Genomic DNA, 12347 nt, shown 5'->3' with positions numbered 1-12347 from the left:
TAATCCAAGTGTGCCTGGCTTTCCTAGACTTATTCTGTGTTCTTCCCCACACTCTTCCAACTTGGGCTCATTTGCACCGGAGAGGTCCAAGAACACCCACCCTCTTCTGCCTCAGGATCTACTGTTGCTATGGTCTTCCTGAGCCCACACAAGACTAACTTGACCTCCCATAAGTAGTAACAACTAGGACTAGGCAACTTAAGACAACTGTAAATGAAGCAACTGAATCTAGCTTACTTTACACATCATTCTCCTAGTGCGACTATGAAAGAAATAATGTCTTTGAAGATAAACCTGCAAAAAAATTGAGTTCCCATGTACAATACCAGGTTGAATCCAAAAAAAAGTTTTAAGTTACTCTTCTCATACAGAAAACAGATTTAGATGTCTCTGGTCCAGCCTAATTGTAGACCAGATAAATAAGACACTCTTCCCTCCCTGCTTTCTGTCTGCATGGACAATAAGGCAGTATAAAACAAACTCTGAACAGTTACATACTAAATAAACCAGGACTCATCTTTTATTCCCCTCAGATTACTTTTTAATTTTTTGTAGAGAAATGGGGAGATCAATGCATAAACTTTTTTAAATCAATTCTGCACTCCACCATTAATTTTCTTCCACTATAATAACAGAGCTAAAAGTCCTTATTTAAAATAAATTCTGAGAAGGGAAATGGGATTGAAGGAGGGAATGTAGGGAGAGATAACTAGAACTGAGGGGCATTTGAGGGGTGGTACTGAAACCTAGTGCAGTGGAAACTTCCTAAAATATATGAAGGCTATCCTAATGAAGTCTCCAAATAAAGGAGGAGACAGAGTTCCAACTGACCATCTCTTGTCACCAAACGAAGCTTCCAGTACAGGGATTGGATTACATCCAATTAAGTTGTTGGTCAAAGTGGTCCCAAGGAAATCCCCAAACAACCCAGGCACTTGCTCTCTACAAATGGACAGCAAATTCCCATTGCTGAAGACAACACCCACACAAGTCATTGGACCTGAAATTGTGGAGTTAGTGCCTACACATAACCTTCACCCCTCATCTTCTTATATCTTTGGTAGAGAAGGTACTCTTTAGGCTACCAAAAGAAAAATGTAAACGCCAACCCAGCCACAAAACATTTGTTCTACCATCTGTCCTTCCTGCAAAATATGCTAGGGCAATGGCGGCGCAAAGCTTGTGGGAGTAACTAACCAATGTCTGATTTGATTTAAGGACATTGGAATCTATACCCAGCACTGCTTGGGTAATCAAGAACCAGAGACAGATAACACAGAGACCTAGGGTAAAACCAAAAACAATTGGTTTAAAAAGAAGGAACAATAAATTACTCCTAATGATATTCTGTTATACTCTTGTCTTATTCAGCCATCATCAGAGAAGCTTCCTTCCCCTGAAACAGATAGAAACATATACAGAAACTAGCTGCCTGACATGACACAAAGAGAGAGCCCTTGGAACATAGAGCTCTAAATGAGATGTCTCCATCAAATCCCTCACTTCAGAACTCAGGGAACCCCACAGAAGAATAGGCAAAAGGAGTGTAAGAGCCAGAGGACATGGAGGACACCAGGAGAACAAGGCCCTCTAAACCATATGGTCATATGAACTCACAGAGACTGAGTCAGCATGCACAGAGTCTACACCGGTCTGTGCCACCATCCTCCGTGTATATACTATGGCTTTCAGTTTAGTATTGTTTTGGAACTCCTGAGTGTGAGAGCAAATTCATCTCTAATTCATGTGCCTTCTCTTGAGGCTCTTTTCCTTCTGTTGGTTTGCCTTGTCCAACTTCAATGTGATGGTTTTTGTTTTAAAAAAACATTTAAAAAAATGTAAACCAGGGCAGTCACTATAGAAGTCAGAATGTAGGTGGCACAAAGTATTAAAAATAGAACTACTACACAACTCAGCTAAAAAACTGGGTGCTGGGCATGGTGGCACAGGCCTTTAGTTCCAGCACTTGGGAGGCAGAGATGGACAGATCTCTGTGAGTTCAAGGCCAGCCTGGTTTACACAGTAAATCATAGTAAGTAAATAAATGCATAATACACAAATACATAAATAAAAATTAAAACAACAACAAAAACTCCTGAGTATGCTTCTGAAGGATTCTAAGTCAACACATCACACATATGCTAGCATTGCCACGTTTACTGTTGCACTATTCATAGTAGCCGAGATAAGGAACCATCCCTGCAACTGGTCTATCAACAGATGAATGGGTAAACAAATTGTGGCACCTGTCTATGAACGTGGTATTTTATTCGGGTATGAAGAAGAATGGAATTATGACATTGACAGGGAAATGGATAGGACCAGAGAACATTGCATGAAGTGAAATAAGGCTGACTCACAAATATAAATAGACGGTTTTTCTTATATGTGCATGGGGAGGGAGGAAGGGAGGGAGGGAGGGAGGGAGGGAGAGAGAGAGAGAGAGAGAGAGAGAGAGAGAGAGAGAGAGAGAGAGAGGACTAGGAGAGAAGAGAAGGCCTAAAGGAGGGGAAGGGGGAAAAGAAAGGATAGTGGAATATATGCGACATGAAAGCAAAGCCAGGTCTTTTTCAAGAGGCAAAGGACTGGCCAGAAGAGCTGGGGGACAAAGAGGGGCAAATAAGAACAAAGTAGAATGCTATGTATGTGTGATAAGATCATAACACAACCCATCACTTCGTATTCTAAAGAAAAATGACAAAGGTATACGAACAATAAATAAATGCTAAAAACAAAGAAAGACTATCGGTTCTTAGAAAATGTGTCTGTCTTTTAAAACTGGCTTTGGTAAGAAACCCTCCAAACCCACAAAAAGTCATTAGATAACTGTCTTTGAAGGTTTAGCATAAAACTGTGAGTGAACACCTGCTGTAAAATGGGATAATCATGTGCGTCTGAACGTCTGAACAATGACCACAACTGATCTCTATAAGGAATGCTTTGTACCTGGTAATACAAGATTGCTGCCCTGCTCCCTGTAAGATAGAAGTTGGGTTACAGTTTGGACCACACTACTGTTTAAACCTATGAGGAATTTTTCCAGAGCCAGAATTCACAAACCCGAATGTCTTCAGGGATGAGTTGGGTATAATACATCAGGGAAGCAGGTCTGGATGAAACAAGTGAGTGGTGATAGCATTGTGCCTTAACAGAGGGAGTTTACTACACCCAAATTAAGCAACTCCATCCTGGTTTTTCAAGAAACGTGGGGCCTCTGAAAATGTGTGCAAAGATGGCTAATTTTAAAATGTTGATAAATTATTTTTAAGACTTACCCAGCTAAACACACTCAGAAGGCAAGTTAAACTCTTAAACTACCAGTTATGACAAGGCTTCATGTTCTTTATCAAGTAACAGCCAGTAAACACAAGCCTTTCCAGTGTCTAACCATTTCCAGATAAAGGAAAACTCAGTGGCCATAACTCAATATAGGCTTGTTTTCTGCATCCCAGGTACCTAGTGTGTTTATACTTTATCTTCATCATCCTTAAGTGAACATAAGAAACTTCTTAGAAAGGTGTTTCATAACCTCTAATTTCAGAAAAGAGTGGGGGCTAGAGAGTCTCTGAAATCATAATGTGCAAGTGATAGGTAGGGTCAAGAATCAAACGACATCACAGTCCATGGTAGAAATTAGGTGTTCAGTGATGAAGTACTTCAGTTCAAAACAGCAGTCTTCACAACCCTTGGCCCACCCTGAAAAATTGCCCCCTACTAATTAGTTGAAAGCCGTTCGGGTGCTGCTTAGATCCATTGGATAACTGTTTCCTATTACCAGGGGAAAGAGTTGTATTCTGGCTATCACCTTTCAAATTATCAATTCATAAAGAAAACCCATGATGGAGTTGAAGCTTATTTGTAAAAACTTGAAAACTACATTGCAGAAATAACTAAAATACTTTATATCAAAACCTACATAATTTACACGAAAGAACTGTATTTTGAAGTACATTTGAGCTTAGCATCACCTAATGGACCTTCAAATATTTTATATTTGACAGACACAAGTCACTTTTCAAAGAATATAGGCAAAAAAATATATTAGGCTGCCAAAATATATTTGAAAAAGGAAGCATGGTCGATGCTATGCCATTATGTGATGTACACACACACACACACACACACACACACACACACACACACACACGAGAAACTTGTCTTCAAGATCATAAAATCAAATGTAATCTTTTCCTTTGTATTTTTGTCCCCAGCCGTAGTAATAAAAAGGGGACAGGACAAACGGAAGTAATCTTTCCCATGCTAGACATCACATCAATGAACACATTATTTTTGAAAGTTTACACATCTCTGAGTTTTCCCATTTTTAAAACAATTATCTTTTATAACACAATGAAGGTCAGAATGGCACAGATAACATGCACCCTTGTTCACCCTTGCTCAGCTCTCAAAACTTGGCACTTAGGACTTGGCAAATCCCGAAAACTTGTCAACTTTACCACCTACCTTTAGTAAAGCTAGAAAACAATGCATAATATTCAAATACCAAAGCATATTCATGTGTCCCAACAGCAGCTTTGGTTCTGGGCCAGTAACACAATAGAAAAAAGAAAAAGTCATGGCATTATAGGGATAAGCATTCAAGATCTGGAAAAGGACATCAGAAATTGAACTACAAATGATTTAGGCAGAAATGTTATTACTTTCACCCAGCTAAGAGGGGCCACAAAGCACCTCATTTCTTGTGCTGCTGTAATAAAACTCGGAAGCTGCTGGACTGATGCAAAGTATAAAATTTGAGAGATTAAGAGCAAGTGGAAGATCATTTGCTTCACCAAGAAACTCATGAAGATACTTAGGGTTTTCCAAAACATACATACATACTTACATATCCATGTATATATAGCATTGTATGTGTGCATGCATGGTGTGTGTATCTGTGCGCGCGTGTGTGGCATACATATGTAATTTTAGAGTCATTGAAAGTTATATCAAGGCGCAGGGCCAATTCCAATACTGCTTTTAGCTCCCTGCTGGAAATTTTAGCAAGGTGCAAACACACGGAAGTCCCAAACTGGGCAGAGGCTGAAAGCTGAAACGCGCTTTTGTGGGGGGTAACCACTGCACTCGCCAGCTGGCTCTCCTCTACAGACCCTGGGCTGCAGATCCCGCCACACCGCGGGCCACGATGCTCCATTTCTCCTCTGGAAGCCTGACGCCACAGGTCTGCCTGTCCCGGCCCGCTCAGCTCCAGTCCCACCGTGCTAAGCTTTCCCGTACTCACTTGGCTCGCACGCCAGGCGTCCAGAGGTCTACGTGCTCCCAGGCACACAGTGTGGCCACGCCAGCTCCTCTGTTCGCCCAGTGGTCCCTGTTTCGCAGGCCTTCAACGCGCCGGCAGCCACGCACCCGACGGCGGGGCGGGGCGCCATGGCACCTCCCAGGGCGGGCACAAGTCGCCAGAGCTACTTACTGCCCAGAGGCCAGCAGGACGCACCGGCCTACGTCCTCAACCGAGCTCAGGTACTCCTGCGCCCTGGCCAAGCATCCTGAGGCTGGACCGGCATTTGGGACAGCCCCCTCCCACTGTGGCTCACCTAACCTCTGAAGAACACTCAAAGTACCTGGGCTCTAAGGATGAAGCATCCTGGCCCAGGCAGGCTCTCACCTGAAAGAAGCTTATTCCAGGCCTCCAGCCCAGGAAAAGTTCTCCTTGGCCCACTGAGGAAGTTGGGGCTGGAGGGATAAGGCTGGGACTCTGCAAAGGAGCATACTAATATCTAGACCTTTGTCTTCACCGGCTTCCCGGGACAGTCCATTCCCACTCTGCCTCCTCACAGCCTGGACTCCGCAGTGGCGCCAAGCTGGCCAAGTTCCCTGGATAGTCTCAATAGGCATTATTTTGGGTTATCTCTTCTCCTCCTTCACAGTCAAAATGTCCTTCGATTCTGCCGCTAATCTAAACGGGCCCACTGATCATATCAAACGGAGAAACACAAAAGAGAGCTCAAAAAGGTCATCAATCCTCATCTCCATTTATGAAAAAAAAAAAGGATTACTTGAGTAGATGTACATTCAAAACTCTCCCCATAAGACAGCTTTCTATATATGAATAAATAATATACTTTAACGCAATCCTAGTCGTTGTTGACTGGAAGACTTAAGAAGTAATGAGGCCAGGTGTGATAGCACACACCTTCATCAAGGCCAGCCAGAGTTGCATAGTGAAAACTTGTATATAAAACCATAAGTAATGAAAGAATAGTCAAGTGTCCACATTTGGTAAAAAGCAGCGATTTTAAAATAGGCAAACAATAAACAAACAATAGAAAATTTGATATCATTCACAATATCACAGAACCAGGAAGTAACCAGAATTATAATGAAAAAACGAAGGGAAAATTTAAAAAGCAGGTCTATTGGGGAAATATTTATAAAACATTTTATCAGAGAGGTATAGGACCCTTAAATGAAAAGGTAAGATTGTAAATACATAATTTAAATGGACCCTTGAACACTGTGGGGGCTAGTGGCACTCAGTTCCACTAGTTCCATTTAGTGGCACTAGTTCCATCCACAGTTAAGGTGAAAAAAAAAAACCCTTTATATAGCTCTTGACTTCCACACTAGCAGCAGAAGATGGCGGTGACATTATTACAATGGTGCATTATGCACTACAGCTAATTTTATGCAGTTTTGACATAATATAGCATTTTTACCTTTGTTTTAGTTTTCTCATTTTCAACTGGCGCCATAAAAGGTCTGAATGTTTCTATAGGTGGGTTCTCATAAATTTAAACTTTTAAGAATAAATTTGTACATACTTTACAGTAGTGAATGACAACTCAGACCATAGTCTACAAGTATTTTTTACATCCATGACATAGCCTGTTTAATACTTTTTCAATATTTTAGGTTACACTGTACCTATGTGAGTTTTTATCAGCTCACTACAAAACTCAAGAAGAATTCACGCAAATGATTCTAGCAGTTCATATCCTGCTGTTCAAGGGTTGACTATATAGTATTAACAGTCAATTATATCATAGACTTCATTTGAAAATCAAAGTCTAGAAGAGCTAAGACCAGTGGTTCTCTCAGCATGGTCTGGGAGTTAATTAATAGGGTGCGGCCACAGGATCAAAACTACTTTCATAATGAAACTTTACTGGCATTCTTTCATAACTGTACACTGAAGTTTTCCAGTAGCTACATAGTAATGTATGACATCACAATGGATTGAAAGACTGTGGGGAGCGAATATACCACTGTATGAATGAACATTTATGACATTTGCATAGCCATGTCAAGAATGCCAGTTCCTCAGACTCATGGGAATGGCAAAGCCTTCTTCTCCTAGTCTGTGTACAGATTTTGACAAACAGGCTGACCTTTAACAGTGATGAAAAAGTATGATGCTCCATCATCCCTGATGAGTGAGTGCATGATCATGCCCCTTGAGACTGCTCTCTTACAGAGACCCCTGCCCTACTGAGATTACCTAACTTGCCACCTTATCATGCTGTGTATAATAAGACACACAGGATGCTGGTGTGTCTCCATCTAGTCAACTGTCCCACCCAATCTTAGCTTTATGTTATTTATGTCTATCTTTCTTAATCTCCAATCCTGCCAGGTTTCCAGGACCAAGCTACATGGATGCAAGATATATCTCCTGTTATGCCAGACAGTAAAGGAATTTGTCGGAGTGTAAAACACCACCACTGAACTTTGTTGTGAGTCTTATCCTCACAGAAAAATCAAGGGTTGAATTGCTCCACATCATCTATAGTCATTTAGTAGCTTCCAAAGATGGGGGAGATTTGGCTTACTTAGGTCTTGCAATGGTCTAGAGACCATGGGCCTTTTCCATTCTCTGTTGCGTACCATCTTTACCAAACTGCTATAATATTTCCTAGGAAAGAGCATTCTCAAGACTCAGTATAAGAGACACAGTAGGCACCTTATGGGAAGTCTATCTCTCCACTTTAATCCAACGTTCAATAAGTATTTACTGAATGGTTTTAAGTGTGAGAAATATTTTCAGCTTTGGATTTGAAATTGTACTTGTATGATTGTAATTCCATGTGCTGGTACAGAAACCTACCGATACAGAAGATACAGTAAACTGAGACCAATATATTCTTTCACTACTAAATCCTCTAACATGTGTCTGGATTTTCAACTGATTAGAACAAATGGCCCAGGTATTTTCCTGTTCATTGTTTTGGGAATCTTTTTGTGGTTGTTTCTTCACAGTCAGTTTTCCAGCTCCAAGGGTGTGCAAATATTGACAACATACAACAACATGCAGTTCAAATACATAAAAAACTATTTCTTAATTACATCTGTCCAGGCAGAGGGGCACAAGAGTGACTTGTGTGGTCATTTGTAAACTGTTCCACATTTTAAGTACAGCCATATGCTTGATGTTTCTAAGCACTTCTGTCACTGCTTTGCCGTGATGTTGCCGTGCAGGAGGACCACATTTCATTCATACACACAGAGATGTAATGTTGAGAGAGAAAATGAGTCAAATACAGTGCAGTTTCTTTGAGTGGCCAACTGGGGCTGATTCCTCCAAAGGCAGAAGAATTTCAGGAGCCATTTTGGAATTAGCCCTGTGTGGGAAATCGTTTCCTCCTGGAACTGGTTGGAAGGAGAAAGAAAGTCCATTGGCACTGGTTTCCTGTGATCCAGTAGCAAATCAGTGGCTATTCTTAATTGATTAACATTATACAGAAAGGCACCATTTTTTGGGGGGGGGTTTCATGTATATTCAGAAAAGCAGCAATTTTTTTTATACTCCCAGGTAAACAAACATGCAGTGTGGAAGAGTATGAGGGAGGAGGCAAGAAAAAAAAGGAAATGAACTGAAAACATACAGCAAAGGTCATTCCTCCCACCTTTATTACCAAGGATTATATAAGCTTTATGCCTGACTACTATGGTCTGGCTCTTAAGTGTCTTCTAACAGTCCATATGTTAAAGATTTGTTTTCCAGCCTGTGGTGTTGTTGGGAAGTGAAGGGACATTTGGGAGGTGGGGTTTGTGGGAAGTAGGCCATTGGGGATAATGCCTTTATAGGGGATATTGGGGCCCATATCCCACAGTGTCTTTCTCTCACACTTCCTGAATGACATGAAGTGAGAGATTTATTTCACCACGTGCTTCCCACCCTGATGTTCTGCCTGTCAGGTCCCAAAGCAAAGGGGACAATCAAACATGGTCTGAAATTATAAAGTCAAAATTAGCTTTCCATCCTTTAAAGTTGATTTTTTTCAGATATTTTGTCACACACAGAGAGCTAACATATTAATTCCTATGTATGTATATATTCATGCCTAATATTCATATACACATATATATATATACATATATATGAATTTTATTGTCATAATATGTATGAGGAACTTCATGGTCAAAATGCTCTTGGGTTATTATATATTATTGGCAATTTAGTATTATAGATAATATTTAAGGAATCCTGAACTATGTGGTCAAAATCAAGAAAGCAAACATTCAGCATGTTGAAAGTGTGAAAACTTCTTAGCATTAACTATTTCAGAGATAAAGAGTAAAATATAGACTCTCCTAGAGTTGTGAAGGGGTTGCAATTTTGTAACTACTAACTCCAGTTTCAGAATACTCTTTATAGTACCATACCCACCATATCTTAGCTGTACAGTCCCTTCTGTGCTACTATACTTCAACAGAGTTTTAGTTTATTGCTCTGCTATGAAACATGCGTTATTCAACATTGTTCAGAGAACAGATCCAACAGGAAGGATGGATAAATACACAGGGAGGTAGGTAGGCACATAGGTAGGTACACAGGTAGGTACTAAGTAAGTAGATGATGGATAGACAGGGAGATATATAGATATATGGATGATTAATAAATAGATAGGTGATAGATACTTATGGAAGATATGCTATTACAGAAGATAGGAAGTTCTTTATCTGATATTTGATAGCTGGGGGCCTATGGGGATGATGGGACTGTAGTTTGAATTCAAATCCATAAGGATCAGGGGAGTCAATGGTATAAATTCCAAGCTTAAGAACAAGGAGACTGCTGGGCAGTGGTGGTGCACACCTTTAATTCCAGCACTTGGGAGGAAAAGACAGGAGAATCTCTGAGTTCAAGACTAGCCTGGTCTACAGAGTGAGTTCCAGGACAATCAGGGCTACACATAGAAACCCTTTCTAAACAAACAAACAAACAAAACCAACCAATCAACAAACAAGAAGAACTAGGAGACCTGAAATTTGATGGCCAGAGAAAATGGATGTCCTAGGTTAAAAAAAAAAAAAAAAAAAAAAGAGACATGTAATCCATACTCTGAGCATATTTTTAATTCTACAGAGGCCCTCAATAGGTTGGTGATGCTTGACCATGTTGGTGGGGTGGATCTTTTGTAGTTCATCTCTAAGTTGGACATGAATCTCCTCCAGAAGCTTCCATACACATATACACAGAAATAATGCTATTTAAGCTTAACAGCTATCTAAGCACCCCTTAGCCCAGTCAAGTTGACATATAAAAATTTACTGTGAACTCTTATTTTAACTGGCACTAGAAAGGGCAATGGGATTAACTCTACACATTTAGCTTTCTATTTATTGTCAATTAACCTTGTGTCTCCACTATGTACTGTCTAGCTATGTTAGAATGAAAGAATAACAACTGCACCTCAACTTACTTCTCTAGAAAATGGTAAATAATGGGAATGCTGTCTGCACCACAGAATTATTTCAAGGATTGCATAAAATTATCATTGTAGGAATTTAAGACAATATATGATGTGCAATACATAATTAGTATATATTGGCTATAATTATGACTACTGTGCTATCTTTATTGTAATTATCATTCCCTCACAAAAGGATTTAGAACTCTTGTCACTGAACTGTTTCCCTTTTCCCCATATACCTATTATTTTAATCATGAAAACTGAAGGACTTGAGGAGAGTGACTCATTATCACTGAGATTCATTTTACTAGAAGCTATGTGGATTTTGCACATTTCTTTTAAATTCCCTCAGCCTATACTTTTCTCACCAGTACAACAAGATATTCTTAATCCCTTCATAAAAACAAGAATACTCAAATTTAGAGATATTCTATATACTAACCGAGAACATATGGAAGTGCCTAGCACTTTGTTGAATTGATTTATATTAACAATTACATTTGACTTTTATTCCCCTTCATAAAATATTCTGAACTATCACTCTGTCCTTCTTCAAAGGGAGCTAGCCAAGGTCAAGACTGGTAGAAATTTCTCCCTAGCAACACTAGAGATTCTCATTGGAGACTTTGCCAACTCCAGTGATGCCATGTCCTCCATCAATGAATGGCTTTTTAGCAGGTGTGATGGAAGTGAGATCACCTTTATTTAAAGGCACGTTACCACCCAACCAATTGTTCCAACTCATAAGAAATAGAGTCCTATAAATTGTAAATACATATGAGGACATTTCTAGTCCAGAACTTGAATTGAAATTTTAATTTCAGAAGACAGGCAAACATTTCACTATAACCGAATCTTCTTGATGGCGTTAAGATAATGACTCCTGGTATAGGGCAAACTGTGTTTCCAGAAAATAAGGGTCAAGCACAGGTTTTCTCCTGAGAATTGAATCCTTTTATGCTCAGGCAATTTCTTGACTTCTGAAGACCACTTCTAAAACTATTAGGTGGCTGTGTTTGAGTTTCTGTAAGTGCCTACTTCCAGTGGATTCTAATGTACATAATAAAAAAATACCTTAAAGCACATGGTGTTTTAGGCAGGCAATTGGATGCATATTTGTTATCAGTGCAAACTGCAGGGAAGAGAGCCTGAAAGACAGGAGAAGTTCTGGAGAATCCATCTGATGACTGAGGCAGAACTATGTATAGACAATACTGCTCTGAAAGACACTGGGCTTCAGTCTCTCCATCTCCAGCCTTTGCTCCACCAATCAGAGCTGTCTGTGCACACAGCCTGGAGGCACTGATAGGATCTCTACCCTGAGAGCTCTTGCTGTTGCATTCAAAGCTTCTGCTAGTGATGTAAGGTTATTTCTCTCTCTCTCTCTCTCTCTCTCTCTCTCTCTCTCTCTCTCTCTCACACACACACACACACACACACACACACACACACACACACACACACAGACATGAGGCAATGGAGTGTATGCATTCAGCTGGTAGTATAATAAGAGCTAGGAATTAACTCTGAAGAATGAGGTTGCTGCACTAAACTGGAGTTAGCAGGGAGCCCTGGGGGTTTTGTGATGGCCGGCTTGGCTTTGGGAACTGACCTAACTGGAGTAGTGGGGGGAATGAAGGAACAACAGACACAAGTACATAAAAGGTGGGCTGTGGGCTCTGATGGAGAGGC

The 12347-nt window shown here is 40.3% G+C and overlaps 1 protein-coding gene across 9 annotated transcripts in view; it reads right to left on the bottom strand.

The window, feature by feature from the left end:
- Positions 1-5401, bottom strand: part of Myo3a (myosin IIIA) — a 193919-nt gene extending 188518 nt beyond the window's left edge. For all 9 annotated transcript variants that reach the window (XR_008215713.1, XM_052728082.1, XM_052728087.1 and 6 more), the window contains exon 1: positions 5243-5401. The gene's annotated coding sequence lies outside the window, so the exon portion shown is untranslated. The remainder of the gene's footprint in view (positions 1-5242) is intronic.
- Between the last annotated feature and the right edge of the window lie 6946 nt (positions 5402-12347).

The sequence above is a fragment of the Peromyscus californicus genome, unplaced genomic scaffold (assembly GCF_007827085.1).
Source record: "Peromyscus californicus insignis strain IS unplaced genomic scaffold, ASM782708v3 Scaffold_8__1_contigs__length_139910024, whole genome shotgun sequence".
Classification (NCBI taxonomy): domain Eukaryota; kingdom Metazoa; phylum Chordata; class Mammalia; order Rodentia; family Cricetidae; genus Peromyscus; species Peromyscus californicus.
This window is presented reverse-complemented; position numbering and strand designations above follow the sequence as displayed.